Here is a 22,262-nt window from a genome sequence, read left to right on the forward strand (position 1 = left end):
AAATATAAGAAAAAGAGAGGAAAAATATCAGAAGAGAATTAACTGTCATGGTAGCTAATGTTGGTCTCTGCAGCCAGATAAGTTGGCTGTGAAGCACATGCTCCTGGGCAGCCTTCCTTGGTGCTTCCTGGTATGACCATGTAACAGTACTGCGGACAGTAGTAAGAGAACCGTATCAGCTTAAAAAAAAATAATATCTTTGTATGTATTTCAGTTTGGAGGCATTTAGTGGATTTAGGTCAATGTACTGCAGGTGTCTAGAGCTGTATCTGAATTTGGGGCCTGGATCTGGATTAAGAACAATAAAATAATTCAGTGATATTAAGGCTTAGTTGTCCAAGGCTAGCACTTCCATGCTTGAGAAGGCAAAACGCCCTTCTGGTAGAAGTGTAGAGATGTTAAAGAATGCTACCTGTCCTCCCAGGCTGTGGCAGGACAGTTGGACCGTGCACCATGGCCTTCCCTAGGGTCTTGTCTGGACTGTGATGGGGTTGTTGGCTCCATTGTTTAGGGTGAAGAGGTGCCAAGCACAGTGATATGAGAAGACTCAAACAGCTCTTACTGCCTGTTTTCAATGACCATTGCTTATTTCTAACCACGGTCTTTGGCACATGACTAACATTTCTAACTGAAGTTTCCAAGAATGGCATGCACCTGTCACTCTCAAAGGGAATCTGCAAATCTTTGTCAGTTAAAGGAACCCTGAAGTCTGAAAGTGCAGTATGCATTTGCTAAATGTATGGTATTGAAGAGGAATGTTTTTGCTTGTTTATGCTAACAGTCCCTCCTCCTCAGCTTGAGAAGAGGAATGGGTCAAAAAGATGAAAGTTTAACCCAGCATCGTTACCAGCTGCTTTTGCTGGCATCCATCTTACTAGCAAGAAATGCTCTTTGAAGGCTTATTAGTTGTCTTCAGCAGCAGAGACTGTCTCTTTGCCACTAACCTGTTCATCAACCTATCCCAGCATAGGGAGCAATGCACTACAAAAAATAGTATCGCTTTAATATATTATATTATTTGAATGAGACACAATATCCTTCATAAGGTATGTGGCAAAGACTGTTGGGGCGCTTACTCTCCATGAATAGGCTGGGTTTATTGTACATGACATAGTGCAGAGTAGAAGAGCTTTGCATTCATTTCTGACCATAATTTCGTAATAAAACTTGCTTTTCCTTGTATTTTAGTCACTGTTTGATGTTTTTTCCCCCCTCCTGTATCTTCAGATCCCACAGCATCTGGTGGCAAATCAAACATGGTAAAATGTTGGTTTTGAGCTTAATAATGTTTTCCAAGTCATTTATTTACCAAATGCTCTTGGTGGAAGTGTTTTGTTCTGTATGTCAACAGGTGGTGCATACTCAATCTGAATGTATGGGTAATCAAATCATAGCAATAGGCAAGTCTCTTGGGGTGTTGTGTTGAAGTTGGACAAGGCCTTATAAATTCAGAGGCTGCATGTTTTGATTGTCTGAGGTTCCTGGCCACTTCTGCCGAATATGGGCATGGATTTTTGCTATCACATTACTTTAACTGTTACGGTTTGCTTTTCTGTACCTCTTCTATTTATATTGCAGGGCAGTGACGGCCTCTATCAGGGAGAATAGTGAATGGGCTTATCCAGTACAAAACTTCAGCTAAAAATTCAGGATTCAGCTAGAAAGTTGCTTCCTCATCTTTCTTCAGACCCAAGCCAGACCTCAGCACTCTGTGCTCTCTCCTTGGCAGGATGAGCTTATCTTTAGAGCTTGCCAGATGTGTCTCACTCTTCAGGGGGTTTACTTTGTATTCTCCCATTTTCAGTGACTACAGATCTCAAAGGGAACAGAAATAGCAGTAAAAATGTATAATTACTGTTCTATACATTGCCTTTACATGAGTTCACAGACCAGCTTAAAATGGGTCACCTAAATTCTATAGGACAAAGAAAATGAATAGAGAAACATTATAAGCAAAGTAGCCTTTTTTTTTAATTGGAAAACCATATTTTTCTTTCACAGAATTAAAGAAATGTGGAGTTATCCATCATAACCTCTGTGACACCAAACATAAGGGACCTTTGCAATATTATACTGTTTGTAAAAAAAAAAAAACACTAGAAGAGTTGTCTCTCTCTTATTCAGCATAAGAGAAACTCATTATAATGGTATCAGAGGGAACTATCTAAAATCATCACCCTTCTAACTTCAGAGCATTGGATAAATTTGAACTGTAAACTTAGACGTGGAAGTTTTTTTTTCCAATCCACCAAACAACAGGAGCAGATGCAGATTATTTTTTGGATAAGACATCCCTCTTTTGGAATGATTTCACATGCTAACTTTGCTTGGGAACTGCTCCTGTTGGTGACCATGTGTTCAGCACATCTGCTTTGGCTTGTTGTTTTCTCTGAGACTGACAATATTGTGGCAAGACGTCAGAGTGAATTGAGGTGAAGAAAAAGGAAAAGGAAAATTAACATGAAAGAGCTGCATTGCAAATCCAAATGAACCCTGAGAGACTTTCCATCCCTTGATCCTCCATGTGTGTATTAGGGTATGTGTTGAGGGATTTGAAGAGGTGGGAAGAACTGACAGGCTTGAAGTAATACCTGGCCTTGTCTTGTCACAGTCAAAAACTGAGCTTGAGCAGACATGCTGGGAGGACATTTCTGACTGCTAACCCACGGGAGAGGATGCCTTCAAAAAGTTGGTAAAATCCTGCCAATGACTCATCAAGGCTAGTTTCTCTATTCACTGCATAATGCACTCATTCATCAAACTGAAAGGATTTCAATCAATATTGTCAAACTAAAAAGTTATGTATTATATACGCATGCACACACAAGTGCACTCAGTTATGCATAACGTATGTGATGGCCATCATCAAATAAATTATAGAGCTGAGTGCCAAACTGAATTTACTAAAAATCCCTTGCTCTTACCTGTCCCTTATTTGCACTGAGATTCCCACATTAAATTTGTTATTTTTTCATCTGCTTCAGACAGTCATCAATTCATGAAAATGTTTGAGAAACAAAAAACAGGAACTTCTTTCTTTTTTCAGCCTATGGTTCTTTTACCAAACTCATACTTCTGAAGATGTCGCAGAGGCAGTCATACCACAGAGCAGCAAGTCTGAAATCTGAAGTCAAGCTGGCAGAAGCTCAGTTCAGGTAACAATGTGGTGCTTTGAATAAGATGGAGATGTTTGCACAAGGTCCAAGGCTAACTTTAACCCAGACATCATTTCATAGGGCAATCAACAGTAGATAAATCATCCCTGGCATATAATGTTATATGATACCTATTTATGGAAATGCGGGTGTAAGTATGGACTGAGTGATGTGGCTAGGGGGATACAGGCACCCTGGGTGTTCTGCTGCTCATCCAGTCTCTAACCTGATGTCTACAAAGAGAGAAGTAGTGAGAATAAATATTAATTCTCCTAATGCTCCCTTCCTTTGGACTATAGGTAAATCTGGCTAGAGAGAGGAAAAAAAAAAAAAGTAAAATAAGGGTTTTCTGTAGCCATTAGCCAATTCAATAAAATTTAAACAGCACATGGAAATAATCTGATTTTATAAAATAGAGGCCAGAGTTATAGATCTCTGCCTTGATTCCTGACACCTCAGTGACTCTGCTTCGTGGCAGCCTGCCTACTAAGTGACAACCTGGAGATGTTGTTTTCACTGTTGGTGGCTCCCTCAGCCACCACGTCCTTAATGGCCCTGAGCATCCTCATCTGTGGCCTCTCTCTGCCCATGGCTCATTGCCTCTCCTGGTCTGGGACGACTCCTGGACCCTGTTTTCAGCCCTCAGCTCTGCTTGCTGTGTGCGGTGCTGCAGGTACAGCCCAGCTGTGCTGCCTTGCCTTCTGGTTCTCCTTCCCTTGTGGAGCAGCCCCACTCTTGCTAGTCCCTGACACTGAAGTTTGTGATCTGATACAGCCAGTTAGGCTGTCATTCAGCGTTTCACACAAGAAGTTTGAAGCTTAGAGTGTTAATTGTGAATTGAATCAAACTTTGTTGTTCATGAACTGGAATTGCTACCCTTCTGTGAACTAATCAAACATCAGGCAAACGCAGTCCTAGATACTGTGTCCTCCCTTGTAATTATCAAGTGTCTATGAAAAATTGTAAGAGCTGGTTGGCTTAGCAGTACAACTCTGCTGAGTTCTGCCCACACACCAACTCCCACAGCATTAAATGGGCAGAGAGCTCCTTGCTGACTTCTTGTGGTGTCAGTTGGTAGCTCCTGCCGCATGGGCAGGTGCCACAGTCATGTACGTGTGACATCTCTCTCTAGAGGTACGCTACAGAAGAGTTGGCTGATGGCTGGCTTTTAAAGCAGGCCACTGATGCAGATGAGGATTGAGTAAAGAATTTGCCTGTCAGATTGAAATCTCACTCACATGAAGCATTTTATACAGGGATCTCAAAGAATCTTATAGGATAGGTATATAAAAACATAAAAAGACATGACAGTTGAAGGGATTTTTTTTTAATATGCACAAAATGGAGCAGCAAATCGTGTGGTAAATATTTGATTTGACATGGGATGTGCATTCTAGTGCTCAGTCTAGAAAAGTACTTATATACAGACTTCAAGCATATGAATAGGCTCACTGAAGTTAATGTCAAGCCAGTATGTAATAATTTTATCAGTTTGGGGATGGGTGCACTTGAGCATCCTTCAGGGAAAATACCGTCCATCTACTTAGGGGCTTGGGCTGAATGAGGCAGGCTAAGCTCAGCTGCCTTGTGCTTTCTGTGGAGGGCGCTACTCTGATGACAACGTCTGCAATTTTCTGAATTGCTAATTCAGGCATCTCAACCAGTGAAAACAATACCTGGCATCACAAAGGAGTGGCAGAGTATTACAAGCTGTGTGAAATTAGGGTTGGGTAGGGTTGCCAAGCTACTCTGTTGTGGTCACCATAGGATGAATGCTGTTTTGACTGTGTAATTATTTTAATTGTTCTTATTAAATGTAGGGGCGGGGGGAAGAGTCCCCCTTTTCTGCAACTCTGGTTGGACTCTGTTTTATTAATTTAGGGGTCTTTGTAGAGACAGTTCCTGTCTCCTTCTCCCCTACAGCTCTTTTCCTTTTTCAGACCTTGTTCCCCATCTCTATTAAATTGGTTTTCCTGGTGTTCCTGATCTCTCTCTCCAGCTCAGAAACTCCTGGGCCCTTTCACCTTTGTGTCTTACTTCTTGTAACACTCATGAGGCTCCTGTTGAATCTATGCATTGCTCCCTGCTTGGTGGAGGCCATGCACTTGCTGCCTGGGGAAACAACCTTCACCCCAGATGTACCCCTGTGGCAGGGGTGCGTGTGGTTCTGAGATGTAATCTCAGCAGGTTTATAGCTCAGTAACTGATGTATTAACCAACAACATGAGTGAGCAGTGTGATCTGCTCTCTTCCTGTTGCCAGTAGTTGTTGGTCTCTATGCCACAGCTCACCTCTGTGTTGAATGAGTGAATCTGGTGGCTGCGTTCTCAGCTAAGGTGGTGGTACTATGATAAGCTCAAGCCCCCCTTCCAACCCTGGGAAGAAGACCACTATCTTTACCTCTTTGAAGTTAAATACAGGTCTCCCAACACTTTGTGAAGAGCCATGCAGTGCTGAGTCAGACTCTCCAACAGCATTAGCAACATTCCCCTCCATCCTGCAACACATCCAGTATAAATGCATGCAGACCACGCTATATCTTAGACAGAATATCTTTCAGTCGTCCCGTAGCGGTAATCAAGTACCAAATATTGAGACAGCATTTTTCAGATTATAGCCTAGGCATTTTGGTAGCCTTTTAGCAAACAGAGAGTGCATTACCACCTGCAGGCTTTGGAGGTCTTACTTTCTGGAGTATTTAGTTACTAAAAAATCTAATCCTTGCCTGCTCAGTCTTCTTTTTAGAGACAGAGTCAGTAATTTTCCTGCTAAATGGATTGAATACTTCATAATATCAAAGTATTTGTGCCAGGGTCGACCTTATTGTGACTGGAGTTCCTTCCTTGGAGAAGGTTGAAAGCTGTAATGGCAGGCACAGATGGGAGAGGTTTATTGGAGGTATGGGAACCCACATGATGAACTGCAGCACTAGGTGAGGTATTTTATTTAGCATTTAGCTTTGTCTCACATGTCTGCAGCCTATTAATGTATTCCCAGGAGACCTATTGTAATTTTCCAGACACCTGAAAATTTTCAAGCAGATGTCACTTCTACCAAAACCAAAAAACTTGGAGATGTATCTGCTGATTCTTACCAGTGTCTGAAAGCAGTAATTTCTACGCTAAAATTGCTCATTCGTAAGATGAGAGGGACAGGCTCCAATATCTGACTGGTAGCAATATTTTTTACATTTAAAAACAGAATCATGGAAAAGAGAGGTCTATTACGTTGAAGGAGAGGGGAAGCTTGGGATTGAGCATTTGGTTTTAATTCTGTAAAGGCCTGGAATAGTCAGCTTCAAACTGGGATGTGTCTAGACAGGAGAAACCTTCACATAAGTCTTTCTTTAGCCTCGCTCAGGCAGATAATGAAATTATGTGTAAGGCAAATAGGGAAATACACTTAGGAAAACACCAATGGCAAAAACATTGCTAAAGGACAGTTTAAGTGGGGAGCTTGTCAGCAGATGGCTAAAACCTGAAGAATTTTAAAGCTTTGTTGTCATGGCATGGTTATAACCTCTCCCTTGCCCAACTCTAATAAAGTTGGAAACTAAATAATCAGTGTATCCAGCTCTGTTGCAATCTCAGATTTCCACTGCTCACCCATTTTTCTACACCATTTAAGGACAACTACAGAGGTAACGGCATCAAGGTTTTTCATTACCTGCACGTATAGGTGACAGATGAATGCACTTATTTTCCCAGTTACCCCACTTCGTTCTTTTCCTGTGGGAAGGTTCAGGATGGTGATTGCTCGCTGTGGTGAGAGCTGTTGGGAAGCTGGAGGTGGTGCTGTCTAGCGGGTTGCCTTGTCCTCCTGCGCAGCATCAGGTCAGATGTGGGAGGACTGAATAAGAGCATGGGAAACTTGACAGCTCTAACTCAGCCCCGCTCAGACTGTGCTGTTAAGCCTGCGCAGGAACGTGCTCCTTCATCTCTTTTGTTACAAGAAAAGACGAGCATAAGCAGTGCTGTTTTTCTATCTCTTTCACTAAACAGTTAAGAAAACAAAAACACATTTAAAAGCTAGATGCCTAAGTCTCTCCCTGGATGCCAAGGTGGTGAAGTATTAAGAACTTTGCTGGCTCAGTCAGGTCACTCCGTGCGCATTAGAAAATCAGGCAGTGGACTGTGCTACCCATCTGTCAGGAAAGTTACCGAACAGCTTTCAATTAATTACTTCTAGGAGGAATGCAAATTGTCTTTGCTTAGGACAGCTCCACTGCAGGCCAGTCTGTGTTCCATAAAGTGATGTTGTTCCAGTGAAATCAGTGCAACTTTGTTGGCTTGTAACAGCTGAGGATATCACCTATGCTAATTTTTGCTTAAACCTTGCACGATAAAATGTTTCAGCACATGATGAATATTAAGTATCTTGGTAGTTCCAGTGAAATAATGAGATTCTGATTGCTTGGGTTAACTCTTCAGTGTTTGAATCTTCATCTACAAACTTGCAACAGTTCCAATTGAACAGGTTATGTATTTAATGCCTTTTTCTCTGTGCTAGAGAAAATGGGTTTGCAATATAGAAATACAAAAGACTGACATAATAGGATTAATATGTAAAATCAAACCCTGTGTCTATAAATATGTGAGAAGATGTTGAGTTAAGAGGAAATACTCATTGTACAGAGCACTGCACACCCATGGAAAGCTTGTGTAACATGACCCTGTTTGTGATAGGAGCTTCCCAAGACATGATGTTTTCAAGGTTCTTTTCCCTTGGACTGTCATTCTCAACCTCTCCCTTCTTCATAGGCAGGCCAATTACTGGGATAGCTCAGAAGTTTCTGTCACAATTCGAGCAGTTTCTCAAAACAAGTATCAGCTTAAAAAAAGAATAGACAGAGGAAACTGAAAAAAGCTACAGGGATATAGCTGGAGGCGGAAGAGGGAGGGAACGTCAGTTGTCTACTTCCAAAGCAATTGTGGATATGGATTGCATGGAAGCCTTCTTATCAGTAGGGAGTCTGACAGGTCTATCAGGGGAGAGTTCATCTACTTCTATAATAGTAGTTATTTGAACAACTAGAGATCGATATAGTTTCTAGGGGAGATGCTGCTATTTATTGGGAAATAAGAGAGAAACATCGGTGAAAGTTTCCTTTCTGTTTCTACAGTAACCACCATCAGGAGGACTGTGTACATGTTTACTCTAGCTAGGGTTCACGCATGTGGTTCAAAACTGCATGGCTACAGAGCGAAAGCAGTCTGCACATCTCTCCTACAGAGCGCCATTTGCTTTGCCCCAAACTTTTCAAAGCTGAGTGGTCAGACAGTGGGCATTAAAGTGCTGAGTTAGCACCTGAAGGAGATCATTTGTGAAACAAAAATCAGCTCTGAGTTTGCATCTGCCTCTGGCCGGCGATGGGGCGTTTGGCTGGGGGCCCACTCATACCTGCCTGCAAGTGATTCTCGCAGCCTCCTCGGCTTCCAAGCTTCCTGTGAATAGCTTTGTGTGCAGAAGGTACCGTGTTACAAGCCCAGGAAACACACAGTGCTCAAGGTCAGCAGCTCGTCTCTATGTAGAAATCGGGTGATAGGTAGTGGGCAAAAGGTTTAGATTTAGCTCTGAATTTCCTTGAGAAAGGGAATCCATATCATTCATTGCAATTAAAAGACTTGGGTCTGTCACCCCACGTGAAGGGGAGGCACAAGACGCTGCTGCCCTCCACCACCTCCTATAGAAAGCTCATTTCTACAGGTACCCATCCCAAAAAGGCAACACACTTCGATTGTGGGCACTTAAGGACTGGGATCTGGTTAAGTAATGATTAGGGAGACAAAAAATACTGCTGCATGGTGCATCATCAAAGCCAGGCAGGAAAACTTCTACTCTGTTAGCAAACATACCTGCAATATCTTTACCTTAAGTGAGCTATAAAGTTGCCTGCCTCTCCTTCACTGTTTACTTTGTGTTACCATTTTCTGCACATGCTGCAGTATTTTGCTCCTTAAGAGGTGTGTGTGATAAGCTCATGAATAACAAATGAGGATTTATGTTCGTGGATTGTGAAATAATATTAACGTGGCTATTACTTCTAATCTTTGTTTCTGAATGATGTATTGAGCTGCAGGTAATCCCAGAGGGATATTATTAGGGTCTGGGTATTGAAAATGTCTCCTCCTTTTGTCTTCCCTGCTACTAAGTGTGGAATTGAATGTAGAAAAGTGAAGAAAGTAGGACAAACACAGGCTCTCTGATTTAATGTCTTATTTTATAGTCTAAGAGCCCCACCAGCTGTATAATATAAGGGTTAGGTGGGGGAAGGGGAAAAGAAAGATGAGAAATTCTGAAAAATCTGAACCCAAGCTACCTTTTTTGAGAGAAACAATGAAAGTGTCTCTGTGCTAAAGCTTGATCTCCAGTAACGAAGACCGAAATTAGCTGTTTCCAAGAAACTTTCATTCATTTAAAAACCCAAATCATCCTTACTGTTCCTATGACCAAATACACTTTCTTTTATTTGCAGCTTCTGAGTATCAAAATTGAAAGCTGGACTGAATTTTGCAGCCCAACATCTGAAATAATAGTAGAAAAAAGTAAAGTGCTTGCAGTTCTATTGGAACAAAATTGAATAGACCATCTTTTCAAATTTACTTTTCTTTATCTGACTGTGATAGGATGCTATTTCTTTAATAGGATGGATGTCTGAAAACATTCTCTATGACTGTAAATATAAGAGGCAAAATATGATGTCTGGGATGGTTTCATGTAAATACGCCCCCCCAGACATATTAGTAAACAAAATCTTGCTAGCTCTATAAATCTACTGTTCATTTTACAACTTCCAACAAATATTGTTTGTTATCTTTGCACATCAACAATACTGCTATTAACTTCCATTAGTACATTATTGTTGTGTATCTGTCATAGAATCATAGGGTTGGAAGGGACCTCTGGAGATCATCTAGTCCAACCCCCTGCCAGAGCAGGGTCACCCAGAGCAGGTTGCACAGGAACGCGTCCAGGTGGGTTTTGAATGTCTCTAGAGACGGAGACTCCACCACCTCTCTGGGCAGCCTGTGCCAGGGCTCTGCCGCCCTCACAGGAAAGAAGGTCCTCCTCATGTTTAGGTGGAACCTCCTATGCTCAAGTTTGTGCCCATTACCTCTTGTCCTGTCCCCGGGCACCACTGAAAAGAGCCTGGGCCCATCCTCCTGACACCCACCCTTTAAGTATTTATAAGTGTTGATAAGGTCCCCCTTCTGCCGTCTTTTTCCAGATTGAAGAGACCCAAATCCCTCAGTCTTTCTTCATAAGAGAGGTGTTCCAGTCCCCTAATCATCTTTGTAGCCCTTTGCTGTACCCTCTCCAGCAGTTCCCTGTCCTTCCTGAACCAGGGAGCCCAGAACTGGACACAGCACTCCAGGGGTGGCCTCACCAAGGCAGAGCAGAGAGGGAGGATGACCTCCCTCGACCTGCTGGCCACACTCTTCTTGATGCACCCCAGGATGTCATTGGCCTTTTTGGCCACGAGGGCACATCGCTGGCTCATGGTCATCCTGGTGTCCACCAGGACTCCCAGGTCCCTTTCAGCTGAGCTGCTCTCCAGCAGGTCAGCCCCCAACCTGTACTGGTGCATGGGGTTATTCCTCCCCAGGTGCAGCACCCTACACTTGCCCTTGTTGAATTTTATAAGGTTCCTCTCTGCCCAAATCTCCAACCTGTCTAGGTCTCTCTGTATGGCGGCACAGCCTTCCGGTGTGTCAGCCACCCCCCAGCTTTGTGCCATTGGCAAACTTGCTGAGGGTGCACTCTATCCCCTCATCCAGGATAGAGCTGGCTGGACAAAAGAGGAAATTTGGGGGCAGAAGGACAAATAATTGATACTATTTTAATTCTCATTTCTTGTTCAAATAGTAATTCTACTGAATATGTTTCCAGGATATCCATCAAAAACAATTCCAGCTAGCCTGCAGGGGTGGTTCAAACTTCCTAGCCATAGGAATTGTACCTGGGGTTTGTACTGGGCCATGCGCAGCCTTCCGTAAGCAGCAGCAGCGCTCGGCATGCACTTGCGCATCTGCCCCAGGGAGCAAGGCTGCTCCTGGGGGAGGACAGGGAGTAGAATGGCTGCTCTCCTATGCGTGGCCCAGCATGTGGCCGGGGAGAGCAAGCAGGAGGATGAAAGCAGAGTGACAAACACGTGTTGACTTTGGGTACTTGAAAGGACTGACCCCCTCAACTCTTCTCCAGGCGACTGCTGTCCCCTGTCTGCGTCACAGCAGCAGCCTGTAGGCAAGGGGAAGGTGCTCAACTGTCAGGGCAAGCTTCCCTGAGTGACTGGTATGTTCCCATCTTCTCTGGGGAAACGCTGGCTGTAGGGAGGCCTTCAGCAGGCTTGATCTCACTGATGGACCACCAGGCCACACCACATTTCATCACCCGCTCTTAATCCCACTAATGGCAGAAATGCAGAGACCTCCTGAGATATAACTATGTGCAAGATCAACTTCCAGCTCTTTGTCTTGCATAGTATCATAATGAAAAATCCACGAAACACAATTGAAAAGGCGAGCACAGACTCCTATTTCTCCCTCCTGAGGGATCTTCCAGCAAAAATATTGTAGATGGCTCAGCTGAAGGCAACGCAGGTTTGCAAAAAACTGGATAAAAAGCCTACAACACTTCACAAGCTTGAAGTGTGTAGAAATTTAAATGTGATCCCTGGTGTAGGCCAGATCAGAGCTGAAGAAAGCTGTGGTGCAAGGCTGGCTGGGAAGGAGCAGCATCCATTTTTCAGGAGCAAAGTGCCTGCAGGTCTGCAGCTTTTGTGTGCTCATGACGGAGGACAGTAAAAATGACAGGTGGATAAGGGGTGAAGAGTAGGTCCCTTTGTCCTTTCTAACTTTCCTCTGGGAAACAGTTTAAATTTCAGTGGGCATTCTTATTCTTAAAGCTAAGACAGTCCTGTCCTTGAAAGCTGGTAGACCTAATTATGAGAGGCTTATAGGGATGGTGAATAGATCATCTTTTCTTCTTGAGTTAATCTTGATATATAATGCATGGCAAATATTGTCTTGTTTCTTTTAAAAACTGTCAGCGAGAGGAAGTTCCAGAGATGGGAAATGCAGTCTTTCAAAGGATTAAGCGAGAACTAACTAACATGAACCAGATCATTAGCTTTGTATTTTCTGTTCCACCTTCTGATGCCCATATTTCACTCACGAGGATGAGTTGGAACGACTCCAAAAATTAAGTGGAAATTCATTTCTCAAAGGCTGATCTGGAAGTTAAGATGCATTTCAAAATCACTTGCTTTACAGATCCCATCCATTTGCCCTGAAGAAAGAAAAAATAATGCTTTATGTAGCAACGCAAAGTACAAGTTAAAATGAATATGGGTGAGCCACTACAGGAGGCTCAGGGGGGAACCAGCCAGCAGCCCAGCACTGCCGTGAAATGCTACGTCAGGCATTTTAAGGTGTAGCTAACATGTTTAAAACAGATCCTTAAATCAGAGGAATTTTTAAGGAAGCTGGGTGGACAATGCATGGAGGATTATACACTCTGTGATTTCACAGAAGATTTTAAGATATCAAAATTAGGTTTTTGAAGAGACCCCCTATATTATGAAAACTTACATTACAGAAAATTCAGGGAAAAAAAATCAAAGATTTTATTTTGCTTTCAACATTATGTTCTCTAATATAGACTACTTAGAACCTATTTTCAACATGAAAGTGACATTGCAAAAATGTTAAAGCTCCTTTCTTCCTCTAAAGCATGATTTTTATGACATACAAATTTTAATCTTTCTAAAATATCAAACTTATTGAAGAGTTAATTACTGAAAGAATAATTTTTTGTGACAGAAAGCTGCTTTGTAGAAGGTTCTGCAGAGATGTTTTGCAACTAGCTTTAACACAAGCAATTTCAATTGCAAACAAAAAAAGACAGAGGAAATTAATCAGGTGTTTTTCATAGTTAGACTGTCTTCTGGACATATCTGAGGTCCAGATAAACACAGCAGAATTAGGAAAAAGTAGGGCTGTTGTGAGATGAGATTCTGGGCTCAGCCTCAAATAATGTCCCTAATTTTAAGGCTGAGAAGTAAAGGGTAAAATGCTGGTGCTTTGAGTTATGAATACACTTAAGGCCTTTGCTGAACTATGATATGAGACTAATGATGATAAATATTGTGAAAGTAATTAAGCATGATTGCATAGAAATGCATTTGTATTACTAATATTAGGTAATTAAGGTCCTTGCGTTCTTTCTAGCTATGCTTACAGATAGATAAGAGGAATCACAGCAAAACTGATACCTTCATTTTCAGAATTGCTGAAAAACCCTCTTCTGCCACTTTTTTTCTGTGTGCCATGATTGTATTTAGCACCTCCAGACATCTTGCTTAAAGTCACAGGGTAGCTGAGCAGCGGCATGTCATCTGGTTTCATATCTAACCTGCAGATCATTTTGGAAGGGATTTCTCCTGTCATAGGTGACCTTGCAGAACTGTTTCACCACTCTGCAGGCTGAAGAGGAAGGACCAGTCACATCAGGAGAGGCGCTGAAGCTGAATGAGGCAGCCTGATCCGCTCCCCATATAACTACCAGTGCAAGGTGGGAAGAGTGTCTTCAGTCAGAAGCTTGCCACGCTCATGAAGAGGGCTTTAGACTAGAGTTGCCAGAGGAGGGGAACCTCAATCCATCCCACTCCTCCCAGTTTGATGCCAGTGCCACCAAGAAATGCCAAGAGCCTCAAGAAGGATCACAGGTCAGCAGGAGAGCACCTGGAGTGCAGCACAAAGGAATTCCAGCCGGTTCAGCCAGTGCAAACCTTATGAAGTTCAACAAGGCCAAGTGCGAGGTCCTGCACATGGGTCAGGGCAATCCCAAGCACAAATACAGGTTGGGTAGAGAATGGATGGAGAGCAGTCCTGAGGAGAAGGACTTGGGAGCATTGGTGGGTGAGAAGCTCAACATAACCCATCAATGTGAGCTTGCAGCCCAGAAAGCCAACTGTATCCTGGGTCGCATCAAAAGCAGTGTGGCCAGCAGTTTGAGGGAGGTGATTCTGCCCCTCTGCTCTCATGAGACCCCACCTGCAGAACTGCGTCCAGCTCTGAAGCCCCCAACATAAGAAGGACAGGGACCTGTTGGCACGAGTCCAGAGGAGGTCACGAAGATCATGGGAGGGCTGGAGCAGCCCTCCTGTGACGACAGGTGAGAGAGTTGGGGCTGTTCAGCCTGGAGAAGAGAAGGCTCCGGGGAGACCTTAGAGCCCCTTCCAGTACCTGAAGGGGCTACAGAAAGCTGGGGAGGGACTCTTGATCAGGGAGTGTAGCAATAGGATGAGGTGTAACAGTTTTAAACTGGAAGAGGGTAGATTTAGATTGGATATTAGGAAGAAATTCTTGGCTGTGAGGGTGGTGAGCCCCTGGCCCAGGTTGCCCAGAGAAGCTGTGGCTGCCTCACAGGTTGGATGGGGTTTGAGCAGCCTGGTCTGGTGGGAGGTGTCCCTGCCCAGGGCAGGGGGTGGCACTGGATGATCTTTAAGGTCCCTTCCAATCAAAACCATTCTATGATAGGATAGGAAAGGAAGGATCGAGTAATGCAAATATGGTACAGATCATTTAATCCTGACACTTTTTACCTTGATTCACATTGCAGGTGAAAGTATGTCTTGGGGTAAATAAAATGCTGACTCTGCAGTGTCAAAATCGGTGGATTAATTAATAGCACTGGATATTAACACCGACATTTCAGTGTGACCCACTTGTCAGCAGTTACCATGTACTGATCTAATTCAGAAAAATGCCCACTATATAAGAGCTAAAGCCTCAATGGGAGTGACTTGTTCCATCCTGCTTTGGGGAAGCACCAAAAAGCAGGAAGGCAAGTTGGCCAAAGTCTGTGGAGAAATTCTTTGCATAAATGCAGAACTGAGGTTTCCCAGGCTGCAGTGTAAACCTCTTTCCTAAGGTTTAAGTTAATTTAAATCAGAAAATCTAGTATCCGTGAAAAAGCTTCCCTTTGTTCCAGTCCTAAAATATGCCTTTTCATCCAGTTGAACCTATTTGCACTGCCTTAAAGCAGTAATTGCTAATAATTCCTTTGGTTCAATGTTATCCTAGAGAAATTATGGCAATTATCTAGATCACAAATGTATGTAACAGTCTTTGATACTTTCTGTAATTGTGCTTGAAGTTCAAAAGCCTGATGTTTAATATGGCCTATTGCATTAAGGATTGTTCCAAGTAAAGTCAATGGCAAAAGTCCCAGTGACTTCAGTGTTGAAGGTCCACACCCTTAGATACGGTTCATCTTACTTCAGAGGAAGATTTTGTTTTCTTTTAATTCACTAGATGGTAGTAGTGTACAAATTGTGTTGTGTAGTTGGTTTTTGGTTTGTGTGTGTTTTTTTTTTTTTTAATTCTAATTAGACTCACGTTCAGAACCTTCCTTCATTTCCCAACCCATCCTTTCTGAGTCTTGTACTGGGGTCTTGAGGGGAAAGCAGACAAAAAGTTTTAAATATCCTTCTGAAGGGATACCAAATTTTGTGCCATCTGGAGAGATGTTTTCTTGCAATGAAGTCGGACTGCATTGGAAAAGTACAGCTACCGATGGTCAGAGAATGACATCAACATCTGAGGCAGAGCTTAAACACTTTCATCCAGCCAACATATAAAAAAAGAAGAAAGAGACATTAAATTTCCATTAGTTCTGCATCCTTTCCACCAATTTTCACTGAATTCTCTGCAACATGTCAGACTGCATGATTAAATGAATGTCCATTATGATAGTAGTTGGTCCTGGGAAAGTCACTGCAAGGGACAATGTAGTTGAAAATAGCAAGAGGACTTGGGCTTCCAAACTACTAACCTGGGGTAGGGTTGTTGCTGAGTGTAATCCATTTTTGTCAACAGTGGATGTGCAGATAAACAAAGAAATAATTTGAAACAGATGTTACTGTTTCGTACCCTTTTGTCCCACCTAATACACTGTGCAGGTGCTAGGGTTAGCCTTCTCATCTACAAGTTGCTACACGAGCATTAACCATTCCTTGGGAGGCAGGAAGGGAAAATTTTAACAAAATGTTGGTAGCCTTTCTCCAGCAACAAGAAGTTGTTTTCAGACAGGTTGTTGTAACCTTTGATATTTCACTTTTATCACTAGCGTGCCCTGCGCTTTCAGTGATGATGGCCAGTCCTTAGTAGTGCTCGCGGAGCTGGTCACAGCCCAGTGTGCCACTAAAAGGGCTGCTTCCCGCCAAAGTGCTTCTCAGCATCTCTCCAGAGGCTGAATCCCTCCCGTTTCTCATCTGCTACCCCCCACCTCTTCTCTCACCGTTTGCTCTACTATTCAGGATCTTCCAGTTATCACAGTGCTAGGTTTGGACAAAAATTAATTCCAGAGAAGGTGCTGTGCTGTTATGTCTTCCCTCTAATTTGGTATTACATCTTATCAATCACATAGGCGACTCCTCTCCAAGGTTGTCTGTTCCTGCCTGTGTCTTGAACAATCATGGTCAAGCACACTGACTGTCTCTAGTGCAGCAACTTGAAGCTAGCTATGTATTTTTAAAAAATATGCAGCACTCATAGTTCTAAATTTCATTCCTAATGGTTCTACTACAATATATCACAGATGAACGATGGAAATATGAAGTGGTCTACCAGAGAGGCTCTTTTAGCCTAAAAATACACAATGCTAAAAAAGATGAAGATATTTTCGTACTGCTACATAATGGCCAGAAGTAGCAGAGACGTGATTAATGCAACCCTCCAGTGAGTAGCTAGAACTAACTGTAGTTATCCAATATCCCCATCTGATCCTAGTGGGATGCAGATAGGAGCCTTATCTCTAACTAAACCAGAGTCCTCCTGCTGAATCAGACAGGCTGATACTGAGATCGCTTTGCAGAAGTTGCTCCATATAAAGCTTGCAGCAAACATCATTTTCTGGTGGTACAATGAAATAATTCCAGGGGACGTTTACAGGAGAGTTTTCAGAATTCCTTCAGGCAATGAGTATGGAAGAGAGACTGTAATATAAGCACACTCGTGCTTTGTGCGAAGCACAGTGAGATAGCCAGAATTAACATTGATGGGAGAAAGCACACTCAGTTTTCATGGAGATATTTAAATATCTGATATCATTTTGCCAATTTGAGTGGATGAGTGGCAGGAATATACTGTGTTTTATACTTTATTTTTGGCAGCAACTGAGATACTGAATTTTAAAATGTACATGCAGATGCAAAAAAAAAAAATCATTGTAAATGAGTGTCGTACCTTAACGGCTTGTCTATTTTATAAGTCTTTGTATAACTTGGGTAGTATGAAAAAGTTTTCTAGTCAGGGACACAAAATTCATCCTGAAATATATGATAGAGATGATGATAAAATAAGACAGTCATGATCAGATTTCCATTTTCTTTTGGCTCTTGTTACTTCATACTTGCTAGCAAAACTTTCAAAATGAAGGTTCTGATCTAAAATTTCAGCAAGGAAATGATTTGCACCTGGAAGATAACAGGCTATACTGAAAATAGCAAACAAAATATACCAGTTCATGTTACAAGTATGTGAATGAGGACAAAGCAGGGTATATGCTGATTCTGTGTCATACTAATTCTACAACTATCACTTAGGAATTAATAAAATATATAACATGACTCTTGCAGCTATATTCCTGCTGGCTGCTGCTGTGGTGATACATTGCAATAATATGCCAGTGATGATATTCCAGTAATAAATGATGGTAGTATACCATCAGATCATCATCACTCTGCTGACGTGCTATTGCAATACATCATCAGGCAATGGAGTTTGAGCATTAGTGGAAGAGGCAAACTTCAATATACATATACTGAACACGGTGTATGACATCATGTACTGTATGCACTGTGTATGTGTGTTCAGCAATAACTGTATACAAAATGTATACTGCATATGTGGCTTGTTCTTACTCATTTGAATACTTAAAATCTAAAGGGAATATTGTTGTAGGTGCACCGCCACAAATACGAGTGTTCAAACAATCATAGAATAGAATCCTTTAGGTTGGAAGAGACCCTTAAGACCGTTGAGTGACGGAGCAGCTTGGGAATCAGCTCTCCAGATTGTCACCATCCTGCATTGCAATGTGAGCGTGTTGGGTGATTGCCTCTCGTAGTATTTATACACTGAAATGGTATGCAGAGCCTTGGCATGATAGGTCAGGGTCAGCAGGCTTTCCATTTAATTTGCGACGGCTGCTCAGCTTGTTCCTAAAACAGTGATTACTGCCGGAGGGCTCTCAAACTATTTTGTGAGTGCCAACCAACTCTTCTGCAATAATGGTATGATCTTACACCTGATATGCATGCAGATGGACCAAATAATTGGAGGGAAAAATTGAAGATGTTTTTCATTCCTTATTCTTATTCCTTGTTTCTTTAATTTGGCAGGTGTCTTCACTGGAAGCTTATAGTAAGCATGTAAGGCATCACAGTGGTGACATTTTTACTGAAATCTTCTCAGATGACATAATTCATAGATTAATCTCCAGTGAAATTTCCTGAAGAACTGATGCATCTGAGCTCCCAAACAGTGATGTGAGTTTGGGGAGTCACTCTGAGTCACCTGACTACAAGTAGGTGTAAAAGAAGGGAGGATTTTACTTTGGAAGCCAAAGTGGCAATACCAATACGTTAGTCAAGGGAAGAGACTCCTTTTTAGTTAGTAAAGTGCAGTTTCAGAGGTTCAATTTTGATGACAACAGACCAGAGAATTAAGCTATGCACTTTAAAGATTTTTCTTAGCTTTTCTGATACTGAATTTCTCCAGAGGAATTCTGTACCAGCCAACTCTGTGATCAATAAATATGCTATTGATGGAAAATGAGGGAAGGACTTAAGGAATCATTAAAGGTCAGCTGATTTGTCCCTAAAGCTCATATGCTCAGCATCTGTTTACTACTTAAGAGTCACAGACTGAGACAGTGAAATTCACCTGGGAAAGAGGTTTGATTTTGTATGGCTGATGGAAATTTGTATCTCTTAACACTGAAGAATATTAATTTCTAGCTTCTGCATGAGCAGTCAAATTAGTCACTTCTGCTTCCACTGTTCTTTGATGTAAAACAAGTAAGATTGTTCTATTTAATTTCAAATAAAAAACCCCAAGCCCAATAAAGCATCACTCACAAAGCTTGGAGCACTGCAGCTTCATCACCCAAAATGCTGCTACGGTAAATTTGGTTCAGCTACAAAGATTGCGTCTTTTAGTACATTATAAATAAACTGTTTAGGATACTATTGCAAGAGTCAACGCCACATGCTGGAAAAAAAGCGATTAGAAGAAAAGAAAGCTAGGAGAGGTGGGGATCTCCATGTGTAATATACACTTTGTAACCCAGCAGAGCATCCAGAGCCACAGGGGCAAACTGCGTTTCCTGCTGGGCTTGAAACACTTTGTCTGCTTTATTAACTTCCAGTAGTGATAGGGGAACTGTAGCCTCAGTTAGAAAAAATATCCACCTTTAATATAAAGATTCCTAGTGATGAAAACTATCACAACCCTCATTAAATTGTTCCTCTGCTTAGGAAACTTCACTGTTAGCAACTTGAAATGTATGTCTGGAATATACACAATTTGGGTTGCTTAAAGTTGAAGAATTTGGGTTCTATTATAGATTTCCTCGTTTAGGCAGAGGTTCCTGCTTTCTGGTGGCTTTTACCTTTCCAGTTACTTACTCTATCGCCAAGTCATTTTGTATATGTATTTTGTATTTGTACTCTGTTTGACCTTTCAGTACACCTATTGATTTATTTTCTTTTCAGCTTTCTAAGTTCATAGTTTTACTTTGTCATCTGCATAGCAATGTTTTACTGAAGTCTATTTATTAAATGCTCTTCCTATATGTACCAGGTTAATAATTTCTCTAAGAAGATTAAAGTTACTTCGAGAAGATCTATTTTCCATACTTTGTTGATCAGCATGAACAGTAGCGTGTACCTTTCAGTGTCTGTTAGTTGAATTAAATATGAGCTTTTCCTTTGTTTTCCCATACTGATGTCAGCCTGAGGACCTCTGTTACCTCAGCCATCTTGCCCATACTTTTTGATGAACTTACAAGGAACTAGTATTCTCTAAGTTTTCTGGAATTCTCCCCTGTCCACGGGTTACTGAGAAATCAACATTAGCTGCCAAAAAAGCTTCTCAGCCAGCTGCTTTAAAATTCCTCAATGCAAATTGCCCAGAACTTCTGATTTAAGTATGTCTAACTACAGTAGCTGTTGATTAATATCCTCTTTAGTTACAGTAGGAATAGAAAGTATATTACCATCATCATATAACAAATACATCATCCTTTCTCCCCTATACCGAGCAGACATCTTTATTGAATTCTCTTGCATTGTTACTAAATAAAAAAGTATCTATTGTTTCTGTTTGGGAACAGACCTACTGGCCTGTTATGAGGGGTTTTTTCCACTCCAGAAATGTTTTGCTAAAACTGTTCCCTTATTAATGTCCTCAACTACAGATTTTGTTTTTCTTGTCAATTATCTATCCTCTTTTACTATCAAATCCATCTTTTTCCTCCTTATCGGTAAGATTTACTTTTATGGCTGCATTCCTTTCCTTCCTGCTGCAGAGGTTTTTGATTTATTATGCTGAGCTTATTCTGTTGTGTTTTTACACAGATACGACCTTCTTTCTTCTGTTAAGATATTCTTAAGTAGTTCTTACAGAGCTCTCATATTTTCTGCCTTATTTCCTTCTTTTAGTTGATTTTGCTCGTAATGTTTTTTGGCTTTATAAAGCCAACTTTCCTAAGGCACCGCTGTATACTGTACTGCTTCAAACTTCATTTTGTTTGCATATAGCAACATTAGTTGAATTATTACCACTTGTATGTCAATAATGAAATGAAGCCAAGACTGGTCCTTCCTGTAGGTATTTTCCCTTTATTCAAAAGCACATCAAAGATAAGTAAAAATCACGCATAAAACTGACTCATTCACTCCTGACACTGAAGTCTTCCTTTCTCGTAAAGGTTCCTCATCTTTCCTACAGGAAAGACCTGGCTGCTGAGTTAAACCAGGAGAAATGCCAGCCTCACCAGAGAAGTTTTATAGCTCCCTGTGGGATATGGCAACTCAGTCCAGCTGGGCCCAGGCACAAATTTCTCATTCCCCCATGGCAGTGTTCCCTGGCAGTCCCTGAAATAAGGACAGGCAGCTGTGAGGTGTCCTCTGTCAAGGGAAAGAGCATTAACCCTCTTCTTATCCTTACGAAGGAACCACTCAGACCCCGTGGGCTGTGCCCCAAAGTCACCTGGCGTCCAGGGGAAGCTCTCCCCAGGGAGTTCTGTGCTGGGCTGGCTTCAAGCCTGTGCTGGTGCTGGAGGTAAAGGATCAGAGCTTGGCCTCTTCATAGGCTGCATTTTGCAGGTTTCTGTGCAGCACTCCTATTCACTCGGCTGCTAGCTAAGAGAATAAGCTGCTTTAAGTATTAGCGTCTACACGGAGCAGGTTCAGGCTGCTCACTGTTTCAGTTCAAGGGAGAGAACGAGCTGATATTCCCCACTGCTCCCTCTCCTTAAAGTCCAGTGTCGTGCCCTCAAAACAAAACCCCTATTTAGTTTCGTTCCCTGGACTAAAACGTCTGCACACTGTTTGCCTCACTTGCACTTGTGTTTGGGCCTTTACTCATAGCTGCTGTAATTGAAAATGGTTAATGTGCAACGACTTCGCTAGGTGGTTAACAGATCCAATTAGGGCTGAGTTCAATATCTGTTACGTTGCTTTGCAGAGGACCAAAACCAGCTTACATCTTAACTTCAAATCTGATTAGAGGAAAAAAAAATCTTTCAGAAGTTCCTTCCCAGTATATCTCCTCTGTCTCTGAAAGTACTTGGATTTGTGTGTGTGTCTTCAGAGGCTGAATAGCACTGTAAACAGGCGACATAGCCAGCAAAGGCAGAGTGCTCTTGCAGAGGGACTGCTTGGTAACGCCGCTGCGGGCTGCCCAAGTCTTGCTGTCTGCTGTGAGGTGGCATTTCTGTGGGCGCATCACTAGCCCCTTCCAGCCCACGCTGGGTTTAACAAACACGCGCTTCATGACAGGGTGCTGTGGCTACAGCAGTCTTTAAAACTGTCCCTGA

Source organism: Larus michahellis, chromosome 8, assembly GCF_964199755.1.
Source record: "Larus michahellis chromosome 8, bLarMic1.1, whole genome shotgun sequence".
NCBI classification, from domain to species: Eukaryota; Metazoa; Chordata; class Aves; order Charadriiformes; family Laridae; genus Larus; species Larus michahellis.